General features: G+C 57.6%; 1 long non-coding RNA gene across 4 annotated transcripts; it reads left to right on the top strand.

The window, feature by feature from the left end:
• The first annotated feature begins 5,765 nt into the window (after positions 1 to 5,765).
• Positions 5,766 to 12,763, top strand: LOC118176949. 4 transcript variants are annotated; one of them, XR_004755602.1, is made up of 4 exons: positions 5,766 to 5,906; positions 9,500 to 9,719; positions 11,581 to 11,673; positions 12,370 to 12,763. It is a non-coding gene; the product is annotated as an uncharacterized LOC118176949 (long non-coding RNA). The 4 variants fall into 4 exon arrangements; XR_004755601.1 differs by lacking the exon at positions 9,500 to 9,719 and adding an exon at positions 7,288 to 7,444; XR_004755599.1 differs by lacking the exon at positions 9,500 to 9,719.
• The last annotated feature ends 9,159 nt before the right edge of the window (positions 12,764 to 21,922 follow it).

Genomic DNA, 21,922 nt, shown 5'->3' with positions numbered 1-21,922 from the left:
GAAAGGAAAGGAAAGGAAAGGAAAGGAAAGGAAAGGAAAGGAAAGGAAAGGAAAGGAAAGGAAAGGAAAGGAAAGGAAAGGAAAGGAAAGGAAAGGAAAGGAAAGGAAAGGAAAGGAAAGGAAAGGAAAGGAAAGGAAAGGAAAGGAAAGGAAAGGAAAGGAAAGGAAAGGAAAGGAAAGGAAAGGAAAGGAAAGGGTGTCAATTCTTTGTTTCTTTTTCCCCTCTGCTGGCCAGCAGCTGTGCACAGCTCCTCCGACATCTGGAGCCTCTTGGCCACCGGCTGGGGCTCTTGGAGGACGTGAGCGCTCGTGCACACACTGGCTGGACGCGGCACGCCGGGTGAGGGAGGGATGTGCCTTCGTGTGCCTTCATGTGCCTTTGGCTGGGGCAGCAGGGGGGGGCACCAGCTCCGGAGCATTTCCAGCCCCATCCCTCCCTCTCCTGGTTCACCACCACTGCCCCTGCAGGGTGCTCCCACAGCAGGAAGGGGGTGTTGAGGTCCCCGTGGGCTGAGCCAGTGGGGCCAAGCCCAAATTTCCATCCCTGGCCCTGCTGCTCCGCTCGAGGTCTCCTCCCTGGCTCTGCCATCGCAGCGGGTGGCTGCCAGGTGAGGGGGCAGCGATGGCATGAGGAGCCTGGGAGAAGCCCCCCAGCACCTCCCAGCCCAGCACCCTCCCGACCCCAGCTGCTGGTGCGAAGGGGATGATCGCAGGAGCCCAGCACAGCATGGGAAGCTCCTGGGCCAACAGGGGAAGCCCATTAGGTCTGCATCAGGAGGGCTGGGAGGGAGGCAGGCACTGAAATTTGGGGCATGGTCCCGGCCCCCACGCTGCCCAAGGGGTTCCCATCCCTGTTCTGAGGGCAGGGAAGAACTACGGATCCGCTGCTCTGCTGGCGCCGGCCGAGCCAACCCTGCCTTGGCCGGGGCTGGAGACTATTTTTGGAAGCTCTCAAGACTTCCAGGGAGGGAAACGCCTTTTTCTTTCCCTTCATTCACAGACAGGGTCAATTTGATTTGTTATGTGGGGGATTTATTATTATTTATTTATCCTCGCTCTGCTGACCCAGGACGTTGGGCTGTTTGTCCCCTGCCCCAGCCCTGCCCCTTCCTCGCAGCCCCGCTGCTGGGGGCTGCCTCCTCCCCAGCCCAGGTGTGACAGCCACCTCCCGTTTCTGGGAGCCCCTAATTCTGCAGGAACCCCCCCAAAACACCAGGCAGCTTTTCTTCCTTGCATGCAGCACAGGACCGCCTGGTGTGTGACCCGTGGCCGAGGATCCCTCGCGTCCCCAGCTCTGTCCCATCCAGCACTGCCAGGCCACAACAGGGGACACCCCCGCCTGGGGGGGGGGGGGGGAGGGGGCAGCCCCCCGTGTGGGGACAGCCCGGGAGAGGAGCAGTGCTCCAAGGGGGGCACTGGAGGCCTAAATCCCTTGTCCCCCTTCCCTCCTTCCCCACACACCCCCTGGATCGCAGAAGAGGGCAGGAGGGGCGCTGGGGGAGGACGGTTGGGGTCCCACGGCTCCTGAGGGGAGCAGGAAGCCCCGGGGGGGACCTTGCCAGGGCCCCCTCCTCCTGCTCACTGCTCCAGCCAGGCACCAGCACCCCCCTGCTCCCAGCCCTGCACCGCACCCCGCAGAACCCGGGCTTTGTCCCCGCAGGGAAATCACATCCTCAGGGAGCGGCTGTGCTGGGAGCGGGGCAGTGGGGAGCCCAGGGGGCAGCGGCCGAGCTCCCGAGCTCTGTCTGGAGGCCTCGGTGACACGTGAAAGCCTTCATTTCACTGACGGAGATGGAAAAAAAAAGAAAAAAAAAAAAAGACCCAGCAGAGGCGGAGGAATAAAATCCCCCAAAGCAGCCCCCGGCTGGGAGATGCCAGCTCCAATTCCTGCAGCGCTTTCCCTGCTTGGGACCCGGCTTCCAGCCTGGCCAAGGAAACAGCAAAAAGCAGGAAGGGCAGTAATGAGCCTGCGAGCAATTAGCACACATGGGGCCGGCCCTGCTCGGCTAACCTTGGCGTAAAGCTGGGGCTGACGGTATTCCTCCAGCCTGACGCCAGGGAGGCCGCAAGCAGGCCTTGGTCCCGAGGAGCACATGCAATAAAATAGCTGAAATCTCACTAAAATAATGGGGTGGGGGGGACTGCAGGCAGGTAAATTGCACAAAACGGCACAGCATCGATGTCTGCTAGCAGCCAGCCTACATGGAGCATCCCTGTGTCCTCCTGAGCCGGAGGTGGGCTGGTTTGGGTGTAGGACACGAGACCACGGGGCATTTTGCAGGGTCCACCCCATGGGAAGGGCTCGCAGGGCTGGACATGTGCTTGGAGGTGAAGCCTTGGAGGAGGGTGGCCAAGAGGGACCCCCAGGGGAGGGTCTTGTGCCACGGCTGAGAACAGCTACGTGACCCCCCCCGCACTCCCCAAGGGACTCACGGACAAGGCTGGAACGGGTGAGGAGCCCTGACCGGGCTCTTTGAAGGAGCAGATGTGGTGAGAACCGGGCTTGGCGCTGGCGGGCGCCCAGGCGTTGGAGCAAAGCGAGGCAGGAGGGAAAGCAGAGAGGTGAGCTGCCGCGGGCTGGTGAAAGGTTCCCAGGCCAGGCGCGTTTCTGTCATGCCTGCTGCAGACAGAAGCACAGACAGAGGCTCTGGATGAGCAGTGATGCCGGTTCCAGCCCTCCCGATGTGGTCCCGCCACGCTGCCCTGCAGAAAACCTCCTGGAGAGGCAGGGGAGCAGTCTGGGGAGACAGCAAGCATCTTCCTTGCCTCCCGAACCGCTGGCTGCTCCGCTGAGACACGCTGCACATGGGTCAAGTGAATGCTGCCAAGGGGAGCACGGGTGGTGCCTGGAGAGGGAAGGAGGCTGAGAACAGGCTTTGTTTCCCACTGCTGCAGAGCAGCAGCTCTACATATATGGTGTCTGCAAGCCTGCAGGGAGATCTGGCCAGCGTGGCTCTGCATCCCTCTGCCAGGCACCTTCCAAGGGGAGCTCTGCAGCAGCCTGGGATGCAATGGTGGCTCTCGGGCTGAGAAACATCTTCCAGCCCTTGCTGGGCTCCCTGCTGAAGCCCAGGCTGCTGTGCCGTGCCCAGGTGGGGTGGTTCAGACCTGCTCAGCTCGGGATGCTTCCCTGGGTGGCGGGGGGAGGGGGGGGGGAAGCAAGGTAGCTCCATTCCCCTCCTGATCCCTTGGCCGTGAATCCTGCTCGGCTCCCCTGGGGCCACGGGGCTGGGCAGGGGAGGGCGGAGTCCTGGAAGCATCCCGGGGATGGACAGAAAGCCAAGAAATTCTCCAGGATGGAAGTCATCCAGCATAAACACAAGGGTTGGGCATGTGTGTGGTCTCCATAAATTAAAGCTACTAATTGGCTTTAAAGTGCCATTAAAAATTACACGGTCAGGGCTCATAACAGAAGCTGGGAAAAGTGAGCTGGGCCCTGTAACTGTGCCACGAGAGCCGTGCCGTGCCCCGGTGCCATCACTCGCCGCCGGGCCAGCAGCCGGCAAAAATCCTCCCTGACACCTTCCCGGAGATCTCCCTGCTTAACACCCTCGAGTGATGTCTGCCCCTGTCAACACGCCCTGCCCAAAGAGAAAACTCTCCCAAAGTAGCAGGTGTCCGTAAGTCCTGTCAGAACGCATCAGCGCCGTCTCCGGAGCAGGGCTGGCTGGCAGAGCTCAGCCTGACCCCGGGGTCCGGCCGGTCCCCGCAGCACCCCCGCAATTAGGGCTGGGGAAGGAGCGGGGCCGGTGGAGGGGAACTCCCAGCACCCGGACCTCCATCACCTTGGTGGGTGCGGAGGATGGTGCAGGGGTGCAGGCATGTGCAACGGGGAGAGCTGCAGGAATGTAAAAAAAGGAACCTTGTGTCCCACCAGGATGGGACCAGGGCACTCAGCCGGCGCCTGTTGCATTCTCACCCCTATCTAAGGAGGCAGGACGCGCTGGGGAACATCCCTCAACCACAGCCTGCCATAAATCTTCGGCCACTGGACTGCCAAAGAGATTGAAAAGGGGTTAAGCACTCATTTCTCAGAGGCTGACAGATTTCGGCGCATGTAGCCTGGAGGTTCTCCAGGGGGCCTGATGTTTTATGTCTTTGGGATGTTTTTGCCTTCTTCCAGTTTTGTTCAGTGCTGGTATTGTGTTTCTATCAGCAAAATTCTGGATTATTGCCTCTTCTTTTTTTTTTTCTTTCTTTTTTTTTTTTTTTTTTTCATGCATCTGCTACTTCTGCTTGTACATTGCCGTACCACCGCGTCCTGCTGGTGGGGAGAAGCAGCCCCCAGCAGGACTCAGATGCCCAACGCGATGCTCCATGGCATCTGGTGCGGCTCAGCAGGGCGCCCAGGGTCTGCCCCTGCTCTGGGTGATGCACAGCAAAGCATCTCCGTGCCAGCTGCTCCATGAGGAAAGGCACCACTGGTTCATTTAGGGAATTAGGTGAAGTTCCCTAAAGCGAAGAAAGACGAAGCCGCAGGTCGGAGAGCTTGAGCAGGAACTGCTCGTTGGGACTGAAGCCCTGAGCCCCAAGGTGGCACCTCCGGCACCTCATCTGTGTGATGAATGGATGCACATGGGGTGCAGGACCCATCGCATCTGGGGGCCTGCAGGGCTTCAGCGAGGGCACTGCTCCCCGCTGCCTTGCTGGGGACAGTGCAGCCCCTTCGGCACAGCCCGGGAGTGGGGACCACAGCCCAGGGTCCTCTTCTCTGTGGCGCTGACTCCCAAACCACCATGAGCCCGGGGAGCACGTCACCCTGCAGGCACCTCCATCCCCTTCTTCCCCCAGTTTCTCCCATCCCAAAACTCTGCAGGAAGAGGAATCTGAGCAAATACCTTCCCCATCCCTCTGGTCTCCTGCCCTTCTCTCCCTTCCTTCCTCTCTGCATATACTGGAAAAAAAAAAAAAAAAAAAAAAAAAAAAGAAAAAAGGTTTCTGTAGGGGGGAAAATGTAATCAAATAAAAAGAGAAATGGAAAGAAGCGCCTCTAAACTTGCTAGACAGGCGTTTTCTTTGTGAGATCAAGGGCCAAATTCTGTTTTCATCACATTGGAGAAAAATCTGGACTACCTCCCCTTGAATTAATGGCATTCCTTTGTAAGGGGAACAGAATTTCATTCATTCGCACCTCGTACAGCAGCACCGGGGCCATCAATCCTCGCAGCTTCCAGTCACGTCTCAGCCCACAGCTCCAGCACGGCCTGCTTGGGAAGTCCCAGATCGTTTCCTTGCATCCTTCCTTGACTTGTCAGCTCATGATAAACAGCATCTCGTCCCGATCCCAAGCGTACGAGCACACTGAGTGCTTACATCACCTCCGAACCCATTCCAATGAGATAAAATGTAGCTCAGATCCAGTTTGAATACCTCGGTATTCCCAAATGGGCCCCGCTCATGCGCAGTGCTCGGGGGCCAAATCCTGGTGCCTGCTGCATCGCATTCAACCTGGAGTCCCTCCCTGGAAGTGGGGGCTGTGAGCAAACCCATAAATCCACCCCCAGCATCACCACACAGGAGGGGAAGATCCCTGGGAACCCTGACTGGGAGGGGGAGATGGACACAGAAATGTCTGGTGCTTCTAAAACATCTGGGCCAGCCTCCCCTAGGTACACCGATGCTGTACCGATGCCTGCCAGGTGCCCTGAATGCTCCTTCAGATGCCTCCCAGTTGTCTTGGCCAGCCTCACCTGGGCCCCAACCCACACCCCTGCCCTGGCCCCAAGCTCTATTTAAGCTCAGCCCCAGCTCTAAATCCTGCTTGGTGCTGTGCCCTGACGGTGCTGGGACCCCTTGTGCTGGGTCACCTCTGGCCCCTGCCCCATGGGGTAATGCAGTTGTGCTGCTCCCTGGTAGTGCTGTGACTTCTGCCTGCTCACGCCTCTTTCTCCTGGGCTTCACTACTGGTAGGACAAGAGAGAATATTTGGTTACTGCTGTGTTTTTTTGCTAAAAATGTAAAAATGTATTACTTGCACCAAGAGCCCCACGAGCAGTCACATCTCCAGCCCCTCTGGGATGGGCATGAATGACAGCTGTGACCTGGGGTCGCTTGGACCAAGGGGACCAATTCGTGCACTGAAGGTTTTCTGAGGAAATGCTTAAAATACAACAAAATCAAATCTCAGTTCTTCCGCATTGGATGGGCAGCAAGGTGCTGCCAGGGAGTGAGGAAATCACTCTTAACACCTCTGAAGAGCCTAGCGTGGAAAACCAGAGGTCTTCCAGCAGGAAGATGACCGCCGAAGCAATGCTCAGGCTGCCTTTTAGGACCCCCCTTCCCAGTGCATGGAGGGGAGCACCCATCAAAGTACCCCAGCCCATGGGAGCAGGTACGGGACTGAAGCAAGGGCAGGGGGATGTGGCAGGCCACAGTAAGGCGGTACAAAAAGGAGCTGTGAGAGGAGAGCTGCCTGCCAGTGCTGGGGCGCAGATGGGGAGCAGGCAAGCAAGAGCGTTTGGTAGTGCTACACCTCTGGGGCTGCCATGGGGAAATAAACAGCTCCAGCTTCCTGCCAGGTCTCCAGCCCCTGTAAGAGGCTTTGCAAAATAAGCAAACCTGGGGAATTCCTGCTGTTTGCTGTCTTACTGCGGGAAATGCTTGGCATAGAAAGGAGCTGTAACTGGTACCAGGCCAAGCACTGCTCCGGCGCGCATCCTTGATCGTGAGGGTGGAGATCTGCATCCCCTGAGCCTTGCAGCATTTCCCTTCCAGAGCACAAACTCGGCTGCTTGCTGAGAGCTGGGACTTTGTGAGAAATGGGTTGAGAAAAGCCTGACAGGAGAGGCCACCACCACCCCACCAGGGCCAGCGGGGATGGGGCTGTGGGATCTTCGTGGCTTGTCTGCTCTGGGTTTGGACGTGATGGTTTTTCTGCCCTTCAGCAAGGACACCAGCCCAGAAAATGGCCATTTTCAGCAAAACCCCTTGGAGCACTTGCAGATTTGAACAGCAAATGGGGTCTGGGAGGAGCCCTGACCCCAGCTGCCGAGGGGTCCTTGGGCTCCCCTTGGTTTTTGTTTAACTTGATCGATTTGCACAAGACAGAGCAGCCTCTCACAGATGGAGTAACCCTGTTGATTTACACAAATTCCTCCAGACATATGCTAGGGTTTATGCTCTACTGGCATTTGCATTTCTACAGTCTGGACTGAGGCTGGGAACTTTTATTGGGTGGATTCTAGGAAAACAGAAGCCAAGGAATAAAAATAACCCTTTTTTCTGGGCTGGGTTGATTGCTCTTGCACCGGCACGAATCCAGGCCAGCCCTATTGATTTTTTTTAAAGGAGTAACTGGGTTTATGTTGGTGTAACTGTGTCCCCAGAGCTGCATGAAATGTTCACAACAAAACCTGAAGTTATGTGAGACCAGCAGAACTTCGCTGTTTGGGGGTTTCATTACAAATTTGAATCTCAGATCAGGCTCGTCAAAGGATTCCTTAAGGTTCGTGAACCTTTCAGTCAGGCCTTGGCCTCGAGTCAAGCCAAGGCTGAGCTGATTTATAGCTCCGTATTGAAATAATGTGAAATCGGTGGTTTTGTTTGGTCTTGAGGCTGAAGCTCAACGCTCACAGCTGAGCTTGGCTTTGGAGAGGTCAGTCCTCTTTGAAAGCCGAGCTCCAAACTGAATCAGCGGTGGGAGCTGGAGGGAGGCTATCTAGATGAAAACCACGGGCCAGGTTTCCGAAGGCAACAAAAACAGAAAAATCATTTCCAAAGGCGATTTCTGCCCAGCCCCTGCGCACAAAATCAGCACAGCTTGGGCTGCAAGCATCACCTCGCCACTCTGCGCTTGCAGAGCAGGGCGAGGAACCAGACACAATTCGTTAGGACGTGAGGGCAAGTAAGGATCACTTGCTTCAGCTGGCTGCCGCAGCGAGCTAAGTGCTATTAGCGCTAAGCTGACAGCCCCTGCGACCGCCCCGCAGCGAGGCAGGGGATGGGAGCACTCCTCTGATGTCCCGCTTCGCGCTCCACAGACGGTGTTGTTCCTGCTGGTTATATATTGCCTGCGGGATTAGGATTCAGAGGCAGCAGCAAAGCAGTTGACAATGTGGTTTGGCAGCGCCGAGACGGCAGCACATGCCTCCTCCCAGGCCAGGGCTGGATGCAAAGCACTCACAGCAGCCCCGGGAGGAATTTCACATGCAGCTCCCTGAGTGGGGCCATGCTCAGAGCTTGCCCGGCCAGCCTCTGTGGTTGGCTGCTTTTCTTGGCCAAATTGGGGCAAGGACAGCCAGGAATGGGACGTTCCCTATCCTCCGTAGGAGGAATGGCCATGATAGGGCAGGGCCTGGCTCCACGTGCTGTGCCAAATCTGCTCCTGGCGTGGCCCTGTGGCAGCAAGGGCCTTGTGTGGGCTCGGGTTTGGCTGTCTGCTTGAGACAGCAGGTTGGAAAAAGCCTGGCGGAGGCAGTGGTGACAGCAACCACCACGAAGCCCCTTCCTAAGGCTGCTGGGATGGGCAGCACGGCCTCCCCAGAGAAGCTCCTGCTCAGACGGTCAGGTTTCTTCTGTTGCTGCTGTTCTTATTTTAATCTTCTGGTGGTACTCAGAGCATCCAGACACAGCCAGAGCCTTGCGATGTCCCCAGCCCTTGCTGCCAAGAGCAGAGTGGCCTGGCCGTGGCCCCACAGCAGAGCAGAGGCACTTCTCAGAGGGATGTGAAGGCAGGAGGCAGCTTTCCACTCCTGCTGGAGCAGCACCACCAGCCTTCCTCCTGCAGGACTAGTTAGATGAGCATCTCGGAGAGCTCACTAACAGCTTGCTGAGCTCTTCCTTTGAATAACGTGATTGCCGTGTCCCTGCTGATTAACAGCAGTCTCGTCTGAACATTTTGGGGACTGGAAATCACTGGCCAAGCCGTGCTTACCTAATATGAGACCAGGGAGAGCAGCATGTAATCTTGCTGGGCAATCACAGATAACAAGTGCTGCTCAGAGGTTAACTTCTGGCCAGCCGCGCGCAGAGCCAAAAGGAGATTAATGGAAAATCAAATGAAGGGACTTGACGTGCTCACAAAGATGGCCCAAGCAAAACCAGGGGCTAAATTCGGTGGATAAATAACTCATTGCGAGTTACGTACCCAGCTCTACTTAAGTGGCTGATTATGTGGGTCTTTGGTTAATTGACTCATTGAGTGGCTGGCGTGGGTTTTTGGCTGCTCTCTCACTCCCTGCACGTTTTTGCTATTAACTCAGCTGTTTGATGGAACAAGTAGTCTATTGTCTATTTTTTGCTGGCTAGGTTGGTGTTTGGTTGGATATTGGCTCTTGGGCTAATTGAATACATCTGCTGCTGGCTGTACGGTGGCTTTGCCAGGTTCATCACTGGTTCTTTGTTTCTTTCCCTGCTCGACATTTTGGTGGCACAGTTTGTCACACACCCGATGCTTGTCTATCTAACTTCCTTCTCCTTCACACTTGCAAACCAGGTTCTCATTTTTCCCCTTTTTCATTGGGGTTTGCCATTGCTTCTTCCATGGTGCTTGGGATCCCAGGCCGTAGCAGGGGTCCTTGGCAAGCTGTGTTTGATGCTTTGTCTCTGGGACATCTGAGGATGGCCCTCAGGAAGGATGAACCATTTTCTGGAAGTCTGCTCCCAGCTGTAGCTGCAGTCTGCAACCCTGGCACGGCTCCATCCTGACCTTGTACTTTTTCCATTTAATTCCTCGCCTCCTGTGCCACGCTTCCCAGAAGAAGCTTTTGGTTTAGAAACGGGTGGGTCGCTGGCTCAGAGCAAGGCTCCATCTCCAGGAGACAAGGGGAGCAGGGGAGAAGAGACCTGGGCAGGAAATGATCCCTGAAAACTTAATAATCTCGGTCGATTTGACACTTTTCATGCTTTTGCTTGCTTTTGACCCTGGCATAACTTTAATTTTGGGGGTGAAAGTATATTTTTCCGCTGCGTTAAACAGGATTCCTTAGAAGTGCATGCTGTGTAGGCTAGAAATCAGCATCACGTGGCGAAGGGTATGCAGGAGAGCAGAGTCAGGAGCCAGCTGAGAGAACTTTGCGAGGGATCTGGGTGGGAGTGAGGGAGGGAGGGAGGGTGTTCTCCCTGCTCGTCTTCCACCTCTTGCTGAAGCACCTGACAGCAATTAGCACGAGGGTCCCTGAGGCAGCCTGGCCTGGCTGGTCTCTGCCTGACATGAGGTGTTGACCATAGCTGAGGCTGACTTGACAAGGCCCTGGGGAGATGCTCAGATTAGCTTGTTTACAGCTCTCCTGCCTTCATTCTTTTGCCGTGCTTGTAAAATGCTTGGAGAGGACAGCAGTGCTTGTGTCCTGCTGGGCCTCCCCCGCTGCAGGAGGGGGCCCGGGAGAGCACTGGGTGCTGGGCAGCAGTGCCTTTGGAGGGGGTGCAGGAGCCCCTGAGGTCCTGGGTGATCCTTTCACGGCCTACCCAGTGCCACTGAAGGCTTTGAGTCTGGATGTGATGTATGGAAATTGCTGGTGGTGCCAGCTGTAAGGAGCCTTAACCCTGCCCTGGAAACCTGGGAGCGAAGCGATCTGCCCTGGGAGCATCCATCCCTTGGTGGCCCTGCCCTGGGCTCTGCAGCCCCCAGACCTCATCCCCAGCCCAAGCAGCCATGGCTCAGGGAATGTCTCCTTCACCGTTTCAAGGCCCATCCTCAGGGATGTTTGTTTCTTCTCCCAGACCTGTCATGAAACTCAGATTCGCAGAATCACCTAGGTTGGAAGAGATCCCCGAGATCAAGGAGTCCAACCTCTGACCTAACACTAACAAGTCCTCCACGAAGCCATATCACTAAGCTCTACATCTAAACGTCCTTTAAAGACCTCTGGGGATGGTGACTCAACCACAGCCCATTCCAATGCCTAACAACCCTTTCAGTAAAGAAGTTCTTCCTAATATCCTACCTAAACCTCCCCCGGCACAACTTTAGCCCACTCCCCCTCGTCCTGTCACCAGGCACTCGCAGTGTCTGGGTGAAAGCTAGCTGCTTCCCTGGCTGGAGAGCTGCAGAAAGAACACTTTCCTCATCGGGGCAGTTCCTGTTGCCCCAGATTTTTTCTGCAGTCCCACACAAGCTATTCTTTGACTGTTCTTGTCTCCAGCTCCGAATGCCGCAGCGGTGTGTCTGGCTGCTGGTGCCGCAGGAGGAGCTGTTCCCCCGTGCAGCTCTCCAGCTGGTGACAGCAGGCCGGATTTCTGTCCTGCAGTACCCAGGTCTGGCTGCCCGCAGGGGAAGGTCTGCAGCCCGGGGTGGTTCCTTGGCAGTGCGATGGAGGGAAGGAGTGGGACAAAGAGGCACCGCAGGGGACGAGCCGTCTGTTTCAGACCTTTTCTTGGATATCTCCGTCCCTGCTGTGGCCACGACCCAGGTGAATACAGTGAACGCAAACCTAAAACTTAGGAGTCCCCGTGAGCAACCAGGCTGCCTCGGCAGCTTTGTGCACCCAAAGAGCAAGAACTTGTGGCCCTGGGAGCACAATGCTCCCGGCTCCCACCACAAACCAGGCAGTCATGCCCACCCTGGCATCTCTGCTTCCCCACCCCACTCTCCCCACCCACCTTTTCTTTCTCTCTGCATTCCTGTGGCTCCTTCCCCAGCAGGCTCCGGGCTGCCTTGGCCGGGGCTGTCCCGGGGCTCGATGGGGAGCAAGGGAAGGTGCTGCCAGTCTACGGCTCCATGAAGGTCACTGAAAGGTAAGGGAAGAGAATAAGCTAAATTCTGAACATTTTTGCCGGTCTGAAGCTTCTCCTGTCTTGGAAAATGCCTGCAGGGGCATCCTGCTGGAATCCTGCAGGAGAACACGGGGCTTTGGAAGGGCAGATGAAATGAGGTGGCTTGGGGCATAGTTTGTGTTCTTTAGCTTATTAGAGGGGCAGCGAGGAAGAAGAGTGGGATGATTCCCTGCTAAAACAAGGGAGAGAAAGACAGGAAGAAGCAGAGGAAGTGGGGAAAGAAGAGACTAGACCAGCCTCGGATTCATTGCCTCCAGTCCTTGGATTTCAGTGGGCTGGGGTGGAGGGGGTGTCTCACCGTGCCCTCCAAGCTCGGGCAGAAACATTTGAGCTGCCAGCTACGTGCCAGCTGTGTTTCATCTCCCCGCAGCGTGTGCTGAGGTGGCAGGTGAGGGTACAGGGTGCTGAAAAGTGAGGCTGCATGCCCCAGCACCGTTAACAGTTTGAGGCAGTAAAGCAGGGATGCTGTATCTATATATACATATGTATATATATATGCAACCATTTTCCTGGGAAGGAGGTGGGCAAAGGGGAACCTTCTGAAAGGCTGGGTTAGCTCCTTGTGTCTAGGCTTGCTGGCTGCCCAGCCCTGCCTCCCTCCTGCCTGGCGGTGGCCAGCGCTGCTTAGTTTTGACTTGCATTTGCAAATCCCTCCAGATCTGTGCCCCATTTCTGTAGCACCAAAGCACTCCTGGTGATGTTTCAGCTGCGGGGGGCTGCGCTGATTAAGTGATCAGTGAAGAAAGCCAGAAGGATCTGCCCAAAGGGAGGGCTTGAATTCCCATCCCCAAGCCAGCACCTAGCAGAGTGCCAGCCGCTCCCAGCCGAGCAGGCAGCCCTGTGCGTGTGGCACCAGCTTCCTGCAGCCTGCTGGCGTCTGAGCAACCCTGACTGTGTTTTGGGAGCCAGCTGGGGTCCCCTGGAGCTGCCAGGCTGCTCCTCAAGCTGGTGCATGGCCAGGTGCCTCACTGTGGCAGGGACACGCAGCACCTCTGTCCCTTCAGCCCCTGCCAGGGTCAGCTCCATAGCTTTCCCGAAGCAGCCCAGTCAGCAGCACATGTCTGCTTCGCTGCAGCCCAGCTGGACTGGTCTGAATTAGGAGCCGAGCTTCTTTACAGCGCCACTTGCTCCCATCCAAAAGTGCTCCCAATAGAAGCCCTTGGGTACAGCTGAACTCCCTTGGGGAGCCTTTACGCAGCCCCACACACAACAGGACTCTGCGCCTTCGCTCTTTCCAAACAACCCTAAATGTAACCCTAACCAGAACACTGAGCCCAACCCCGCTTAGGACCCTATAAAACACGTACGGTGCCAGTTTCTCCCATCAGAAATGCTCCCAGGAGCCATCCAAAAAGATGCTGTAAGGATGGGAGATGCAGGGTGAGAACAAAGGAGCTCTGAGGGGTCCAGAGATAAATGCCTGGATGGCTTGTGAGTGCTCAGCCTGATTTCATGGCATAAATATTGGTTACCCTGGGCATCCAAACCGGCCTTCTTAACCCCCGTGAGGTGAGGACAAGTATCATTGTATGGATTCTTGTTGGATAGCAAGGAAGAATTTTCTGGATGAAAGCTTTAATCAGATTTGTTTGGACTGTGTTCATGTGCCTCCTGGGTTCGCTTTCTGTGAATACTTTAAGTTTTATTGGCAGGAACACTTGTGCAAACTGCAAATTTGGGGTCAGCATCTCATCTGATATAAATCAGAGCAGGCAGCAGAGGTCCACCAATTTACACCCATGGAAAGGCAGACTCCCTAAATGATTGGTGAGAAATTAGCCTTGGAACATAAATTTGGAGTGAAAAACTCCAAGTATTTGTGCTGAAAACGTTACCCTGAGGCTGCAGCAGCTTTCCAGTGGCAGCAGGGAGCATCAGCCACTGGTCAGCAGGAATCCTGGTGCAAAGGTCATCCTCCAGCAGCCCCTCGCCTCCTCCGTCGTGCCTGGCAGAGGGTCAGGAGGGCAGCTGCATCTCGTGGTTCCTCCCCAGACTGCAGTGCTCTGCTCCCACCAGCCCTTCCCATCCCTCTTATCTTCCCGTTGCCACCATTTGGAATGAGCTCTGTGCTCTCTGGACCTGGTGAGTCCTCCTCTCTCAGGGTACGTGCAGCCCTTGCCCCTCTGGGGCTCGATCCAGCCCTACCTGGGGCTTTGGGGGTGTTGAGTTTGGATGGGAATTATTGGGGATGGGGCTGAGCCTGAGGACAGCGGGAGGAAAAGGAGGAGAGGGGCCCTCTGATTGCTATCTCCTGGAGGAACTGGAGCGTGCCCAGAAACAATAAATGTCCAGCGATGATTTGATGCGAGTTAGGATGGAAAAGCATCACAGGGCGCGTCCGAGACGAGCTGTCCCTTCAGACTTCGGTGAACTCTTAAACAAACTCTTGTGCGCCTGCAAGGCTGAGCTCCAGATGGGCCGGGGCTGGGGGGGGGCTGCTCCCTGCCCCACGTCTGGGGGTGCAGAACCTGCTGGGGGCACCTCCAGCCAGGGCTGGGGGTGATACAGGAGGGCAGGGCGGGCTGGGGGAAAGGCTGCTGGCAGCAGGGAGCAGAGGTGCAGGGCCCTGTGCGGAGAGGCTGTGCTGCCTCCCCTCCCTGTGATAGCGGGGTGGGGGGCTTGGGATTGTACCTGGCGGGGGGCAGGTTGAGGTCCCACGCTGCTGGTAGGGCGCTGCGCTGAAGGCACCGGGCTCCGCATCCAAAGTGCTCCCTGGGGCATCTGCCTTGCAAACGCAGGCTGCGAGGTGCTGCAAGGATGAGATCTACAGGTGGAGGAGGAGACAAAAGCTACTGCTAGGTTGCTGTGGGGAAAATCAGGGAAATTGGTCATGTTCTGGGTCTCTGTGGACAGCCCCCATCCTTCACCCGGTCCCAGACAGTGATGGGACAGAGCTCCCTGTCCCGCCTGGCCCAGCACAGGGCTGGGGGGAACTTGGGGCATCTCCTGGGATCGTCAGCACTTCTTTCAAGGCAGCAGTGGGGGGCTGTGAGTGAGCTGAGCTGCAGGGCTTCTTTCCCTGCACAGATACAGAGAGCAGCAGGATGGGAGCCCCTTGGCACCCTGCCTCTGTCCCAGGAGCATCACAGCTCACTTTTCTCAGCCCTTTTTAGGCAAATTCTGCCTGCCCAGAGCCCCTGGCTCAGAACCCCCCTCTGCAGGGCTGCAGGTGGATGGTTTAAAAGGCCGGCAGAGGGTTTTAATCCCCCAGTGACCTGAGCAGATTATTCTTGCTTCCCAGGCCAAGCATTTTGGAAAGGTCGGGTGGCTCAGGTCTGCTCCCCGGCAGGGAGGGAAGCTGGTTATTTATCCCCGTAGCACCTCCCTGCTGAGAGCTGGCAGCGTTGCGAGGCAAGCATCATCTGGAGGTCACCTGGACTTCTCTTCCCTCCTGGCTTGAAGCACTGCAGCTCTGCAGGATTTTGCAGCAAAGCATCAGCAAAAAAGCATCAGCCCTGTGCCTGTGCCTGCGGAGCAGGTTTGGGGTAACGGGAGCAATCAGGAGGTTGAGCACCTACCTCGGGCTTTACGGAGGAGCAGTGCTCCTCTGGGAGAAGGATTTCAGTCCATAAAATAATGAAGTGGAGGGAAGACCACCACCCCCCTCCTCCGAGGCTTGCATGGTGCTGGGGGCCCGAAGTCCCATCTCTTTGGCCCTGCTGTCCCCATCTCTCTGTGCGGGGCTGCCGTGGGGTTCCCTGCACGTGTATACACGTGTACGTATGGCCCCCGCTAACCAGGAACATCCCCACAAGCGGCCAAAGCCCTCCGGTTCCACGCCGGCATCGTTTTGGGGTGAGAGCAGGGGAAGGCCGGATGCGTGGTAGCCCTGCCCTCACACCCAATAAAACGGCTCTGTCTCTGGTTTGTGTCTGAGGGGAAAAAAGGAGAGGGGGGGAAGCCTCTCTGAAATGAGATTCCTGAAATGACAGTGTGCTGACATGCTCCGGAGTGATTTTGGCAAGGAATGAGAAAGCTAAGCAGGAGCAGGGGGGCTTGCGGGATTGTGCAGGCACCCTGGGGGCTGGCGGGGGTGCGGGGCTGCTGCTGCCCGGCCCCACGGCCCCTGCTGGGCTGGGACCCCCGACACCAGCACCCGGCCTGGTTCTGACCTCGCTGCTGCTGCACTTCGGCCCTGCTGAAAAGCAGATCCGGTACCTCGGGCTTGGGTGTTTTTTTTTTTTTTTTTTTTTTTTTCCCTCTCCAGCACTGCTCTCTCTCCATCCCTGGATAAGCCATCAGAGAGGGGGTGGAGAGCAGCTGCAGCTCCTGCACACAGGGCAAGCAGCTGTGCGTGGCCCGGGGGGAGAAATGCCACCCTACAGCAGGCACGGGACCCAGCCGGGACAGGGGGCTGCCCCTGTCAAATGTGGTGGCGGGGAACCATTGGGGTCACCCTCAAAAAGCCTGTCTGCGTCCCGCTATGGGAAACCCTTTGGGTTTCGCTGTTTAATGGCAAATGGAGAGGGGCGCCACGTCCCAGCACACTTGGAGAAGTGAGAAGACCCCTGGGGGGCACCTTCACCCCCATCGCCCTCCGAAAGCACCACCCGGACGTGTGCAGGGGTCGGGGGTGCTGGGCTCAGACCTCTCCGAGCTGCTCCACGCTGGGAGCCTTCTGCTCGCGGTACCGCGGGGCCGGAGGAGCCGTTTCAGCGCGGGGCTTGTTTACGAGCTGCCGGCTTTGGCCGCCTTCTCCCTCGGTCATTGCTGTGGGGCTGGGGGCTGGCGAGCTCGGGGCTGGGGGCTGGGGGCTGCTCCGACCTGCAGGAGGGGGCCCGGGGGATTCACAGGCGCTTTTTTTTTCTGAGCATCTGGCGCTTGAATGTTTACGAAGTAGAAGAGCAAACCAAGCTCGTGCAATCAAAGGAAACCCAACCTGATGCTTGCAGAAAGAGTCAGGAACCGGCTTCTTCCCCCGCGGGGGGAGGCAGCAGACGAGCGCGGCAGCCAGCGCTCTCCCGGCCCGGCGTCGTGCTGCTGTCACCTGGCCCGGCTCCAGGGCTGCACGGCAGCACCGTGGATTTACGCCCTGGCCCCAGCTCCTTCACCCCCCTTTGATGGGATCCTGATCCTATTTTTTTTTTTTTTTGGAGAATTAAACGCTCTCCCTCCGCACCGCAGGGAGCCTGCGGGGAGAAAATCATCCCCAGTGGGAATCCTTCGCCCTGCGTGGCCACTGCAGCGTTGGCACCAGGCTCCGGGGCTCACCCCAGAATGCCATCCGGGGGTCGGGGGGGGTGCTGCAAAGCCCCAGGCAGCCCCCGGTGGGTGCCGTGCCCCCGTCAGCGTTTTGGAAAGGGCCCTGCTGGCTCGGCGGGACATCAGCATGGGCAGCACAGGGGGCTGGAGCTTGCACAGCCAAGGTTTATTTCTTCAGTCTCTCTGTGTTTATTTATTGTTTTATTTTAATTATTTTTAATAGTTTCTCTGAGTGCTCCCCGGGGCCTTTTTTCTTATTTATGGGCTTGAGGAAAGCTGGAGCAGAAGGGAAACGCTATCAGCCAAGCCGGGATGTCGACCACATGCACGCAGAGTCAGGTCCTCCCCCGCACCTGTCACCACCTCCACCCACGCTCGATGCTCCAGCGAAGCCAAAAAAAAGAAGGTTCTGCAGGCACTCAGCCCCGGGGAGCCCCAAGGCAGTGAATTGCCTGTGTCCCTTCCCTGGGTCCATCAGGAGGAGACCCATCAAGGCCCCTCCACGGGGGCAGAGGCAGTCTGTAGGGCAGTTTCTGGCAGCATCCCTGCTCAGGTGCTGCTCTAGGGGGAAATTCGGGGCAGGCGAGCAAAGCCAGGCCAGACCAGCGGGCTCTCGGCTTTGCACTGCTTGCGATCATCCCAAAATAAGGCAAAAGGCAGCTTTGTGCGGCTCGTCGTACCAGCCATACGGGAAGCATTTGGGGCCTGGGGGGTGAGATACATCCCCACCGAGCCCTCCCCGAGCGCGGGGGGGCGTACAGCTCCTCCCGGTATGCCTTGCCAAGCGCTCTCCCCCTGCTTTCCATCCAAACAAGCTGTCAAGCTTTCAGCAGCCGCCCCTGCGCGGGGCCGGTCACACTCAGGCAGACGCGAGAGAAACGAGTCCCACCTTCCCGGGGGCCAGGTGGGTCGGGGTCACCCCGTCCCCAGCCCCACGTACCGGGAAGGCTCCGCAGCCACCCAGGGAGATGTGCCCCGGATAACCGGGCTGCCGGGGCTCTGCGAGGGGTTTCCAAATGCAGAGCTTTTTGAGCTGGCACCAGCCCATGCTAGCATTTGCTGCAGAGCCCGCGTATCTTAGCACACTCCTCTACCCCCCCCACCCCCCCCCAAAAAAAAAGTCTGTGCCCCCCCCAAACCTCTAAAGAAACCCTGGGGCCCCCACGCTGCTCCCCACCAGAGCTGGGGCTGCAAGGGGTCAGGCTGCTGCAGGGGGGGGCTGGGGCCTTCTGGGACCCCGTCACCACTGCAGAGGAGGTGGGAAAACCCGTGGGCAAGGGACACTTTTCCAAGACGAAGACAGTTCACTCACCTGTCGGGTGAGTCTGATGGGTGGAAGGGAAAGCAGGAGGTGGGAGCGTTGGTGCAGATGGAGAGATGTCTGAGGGTGCCTCCAGCAGGCAGGGATGCACATCCTCTCCGTCCCTCCAGACCCCACTCAACCACATTTTCCTGCCAGCTCCTTCTGGTGGGTTTTTACCCGTGGTGGGATCTGAACAGCTGCCAGGAAAACGTCTGGTCTTGGTATGCCAGACAGGAACGGGAACTGTGAAAAGCCGCGGGGCGAGCCAACGGTGTTTTACCTGTCTGCACACCCCTTTCACGTCTGGAGGTGAGCAGGGAACTCCAGGACCCCTGCTGCCCCGCAGGGCAGGCTTGCACCAAGCCGGGGCTGGCTTTTATTTGGGAGCAGGAAAAAAGGGAAGAGCCAACGAGGAAAGAAATGAGGACGCAGTGCCAGCCCCTGCCCGCTGGCAGTGTGCGACAGAGCGGGCTGGCAGGGAGCTGTGCTGCCCTGGGGGTGTCTCTGCTGGGTCCCCTGCACCCCACAGCCCCATTCCCAGTGCTGCCTCCCCCAGCCATCTCCCTCCTCACTGCAGGAGCATCTGGCGGAGCAGCACGGGTCTGACATCATCCCACAGAAAACGGAGAGCTTCAACGTGTGCGACGGGAGCGGTGCAAACGCAACCCAGCTGGTGCAGGCGCTGCATGGCACCCCGTCCCACACCCGGCTCCCCGGCTGTCCCCGGGGGGGGGTGCTCGTAGCGGGGGCAGGACTCGGCACGTCACTGCTGCTGGGGGAAGACGGGTGGGGGGGGTGCTGGAGGTGCTGCCAGTGGAGGGACTGGGATAACTGGGAGAGCGGTGGGAGGGACGGGGCGCAGCCTGGGGACACCCAAGGGTGACACCCAAGAGGAAGGGTTGGGCTGAGGCGCAGGCATGAGGGAAGGCCCTCGTCCCCTTCTGCAACGAGGGCTGGGGGAACCAGCGGGGCACAGGGCAGGATGGGGCAGGGAGGACCAACAGCCCTGCAGAAAATGCATATAAATAATTTAATAAGATTTAAAAAGGCCTCCCAGCTGGGATTCATCAGGGAGAGCTTTCCAGGAGTATTAATAAGGCGAGCAGACCCCAGCCAGCACAGCAATACCTTCGTGCCAGCCAGGGCGAGGTGTGCTCCTGGGAAAGCAGGTTCAGCAGCACAGGCTCCCCGAGGGGCTGCGCAGGAGGGGTCTCCTGCACCGCTGGGGCCGGGGGCTGACGGTCCAGGGAAGCGGTGTCCCGAAAAGCTGTTTGCATGCAGCCTAAGAACAGGCTTTAGCCCCAGAAGCACAGCAAACGCTCAGAGGCTGCTTGGCTGCTGGCTGGCAGCAGGTTTGGAGGGACCACGGCACCAGCAGGGAGTGGGCTGGGGGAGCAGGGAGTGCTCCTTCCCAGGCTGGTGCTATTGACCCTAAAAGGGGAATTGTTGGAGTCCTTACCAAAGAAGGAAGGGCAACTCTGGGGCAGAGTGGCGTGGAGGAACGCTGTAATGTAGCCTGCAGGTTTGGGGGCTCACTGCTGTGCTTGTTGCAGGCACAGGGGTCAGATCCGTCCCAGCACTGCTGCCGCAGGGCCATGGCAGGGACTGATCTGCACAGGTCCTGTGGATCTGCATGCAGTAGGTGTGGGGAGGCAGCTGGGGGATGAGACCCACGGTCCTTTCCGTAAACCACACCCCATAAATTCACCCCGCACCTTCCCTGCTTGCACCTGCACATGTTTAAGCAAGGATCCCACAGGGGAAGAAGAAGAAGCCATACCACCAGCTTCCCCCTTGTCCCAGGGCCCTCCTCCACCCTGCATCCTCCTTTATCCATCCTCTTCCCTCTGCCCTCCCTCTGCCATTCTCCCTCTTCTCTCCTCCATCCTCCCTTGTTTACCCAGTCCTCCATCATCCATCCTCAGTCGCCATCTTCAGTCCTCCCTTCTCCATCCTCCATCCTGCATCCTCCGAGGTCTTCAGCCCTCCATCCTCTCTCCTCCCTCCTCCAAACCACTTTGCCCCCCCCAGAGCTGCAGAGGAGGCTCTGTGAGGGGGCATGCACAGCCCCTTGCCCGACCCATGCCCCAGGAGGGGATCCTGGCTGCGCCAAACATTCAGATTTCTTCCACACCTCCCCATTTCTTGGCCTGTGTCACCAACAAAAAAGCAAAACTGTGGAACCCCCTCCATGGGCACTGGCCAGTATGGACCAGGCTGGTCCCAGTAAAGATCTGCCTGGGACGAGGGCTCACGATTTGTTTTGTAACAAGGGACTGCAGCTCTTGAAGGGACACAGGTCAAACGCATGGTTATTAGAACTTAGTAAATGTGGTTTTAACAACCATCTGGCACTTCTTTTATATGCAATAACCATCCCATTACATTGAAATAAAATCCACATTTAAGGCGCTTAATTGCACCAGTGGCCTTTAACTTCTCTCTCATCTCATAAAATACTTCCCCTTTCACGCAGTCACAGCAGAGGAGCTCAGCTGTGGGTCTCCAGCCTCCCCTTGAGGCCGGGCTGGTGCACAGGGGGGTTTCAGCCCCCTGGGGATTTCAACCCCCTGGGTTTTCAGCCCCCACGGGGATTTTGTGATCATCTGATGTGGACTCGAGCCCATGTCGAGCTTGAACAGGAGACAAATGCCATTTCTTGAGGGATTTTCAGTCTTTCCGGTTGGCTTTGCTCCAGTCCTGGACAAAACCTCCCCAGGAAGGGCAGCGGGATGGGAAGTGTTATCGCAGATGGCTGAAACATGTCACTTTTTTAGTGCAAGCTGTAAGGTGATGCAAACTCAGCTATGCAAAACAAAAGCCCTTTCTGGGACAAAATATCAAAATCAGACACTCCGAGGCAGCACGTTTTTCCTTACATTTTTCCCCGTAAAGTTGCAGCAGCAGCCACAGGACTTTACAATGTGTTTTGGAGGGACTTCATTTCCCAGAGAAATGCTAGGGAGGAACAGATTTCCCTGTGGTGTTGTCCTTGACAGGCCTGGACCCTGTCTGGCCTCAGGATAGGGCATGAGGTGGCCACAGGCACAGCGGAAAACGCTCATTAGAGGCTCAGAAGCCTGGGGCAGGCTTGAGGCTGGGAGCCCCACACGCTCAGGCTCCGTAACAGGGACAGGAGCATGGTGCTGGCGCCCGTGTTAGCCAGCAAAAGGAGGCGATCAGCCAAAAAACCTCCGTCTGCACGCAGCTCTGCCCGCGGGCCGGCAGCTGGGTGGGCTCTTTGCCGAAAGCACCGAGCACAAGTTCCCAGTGCCCTCTGCAGGAGGAAGCTCAGCCCTTTTCCCCAGATCCTGGGCCCACCAGGAGGGCAGTCTGGCTGCCCTGGCTGGGTGCAGACCCTGCCCATCCCCATGTGCCCGCAGGGAAGGAGCCATTCCGCACACTGCTGTGTGCTGCAACCCTGCCTGGGGACGTCAGGACGGGGAGCTAGGGGCAAGGTGGCAGCACAGGGGCCGATGGCCGTGCAGCTCTGCACCCATTTAATCACAGAATCACAGAATGGCTCGGGTTGGAAGGGGCCTCAAAGCCCACCAGTTCCACCCTCCCCCCCGCCATGGGCAGGGACGCCACCCACTAGATCAGGATGCCCAGGGCCTCATCCAACCAGGTCCTGAACACCTCCAGGGATGGGTGAACAGCCTCCCTGGGCAACCTGTGCCAGGGCCTCACCACCCTTACAGTGAA

Source organism: Oxyura jamaicensis, chromosome 20 (genome assembly GCF_011077185.1).
Source record: "Oxyura jamaicensis isolate SHBP4307 breed ruddy duck chromosome 20, BPBGC_Ojam_1.0, whole genome shotgun sequence".
Classification (NCBI taxonomy): Eukaryota; Metazoa; Chordata; class Aves; order Anseriformes; family Anatidae; genus Oxyura; species Oxyura jamaicensis.
This window is presented reverse-complemented; position numbering and strand designations above follow the sequence as displayed.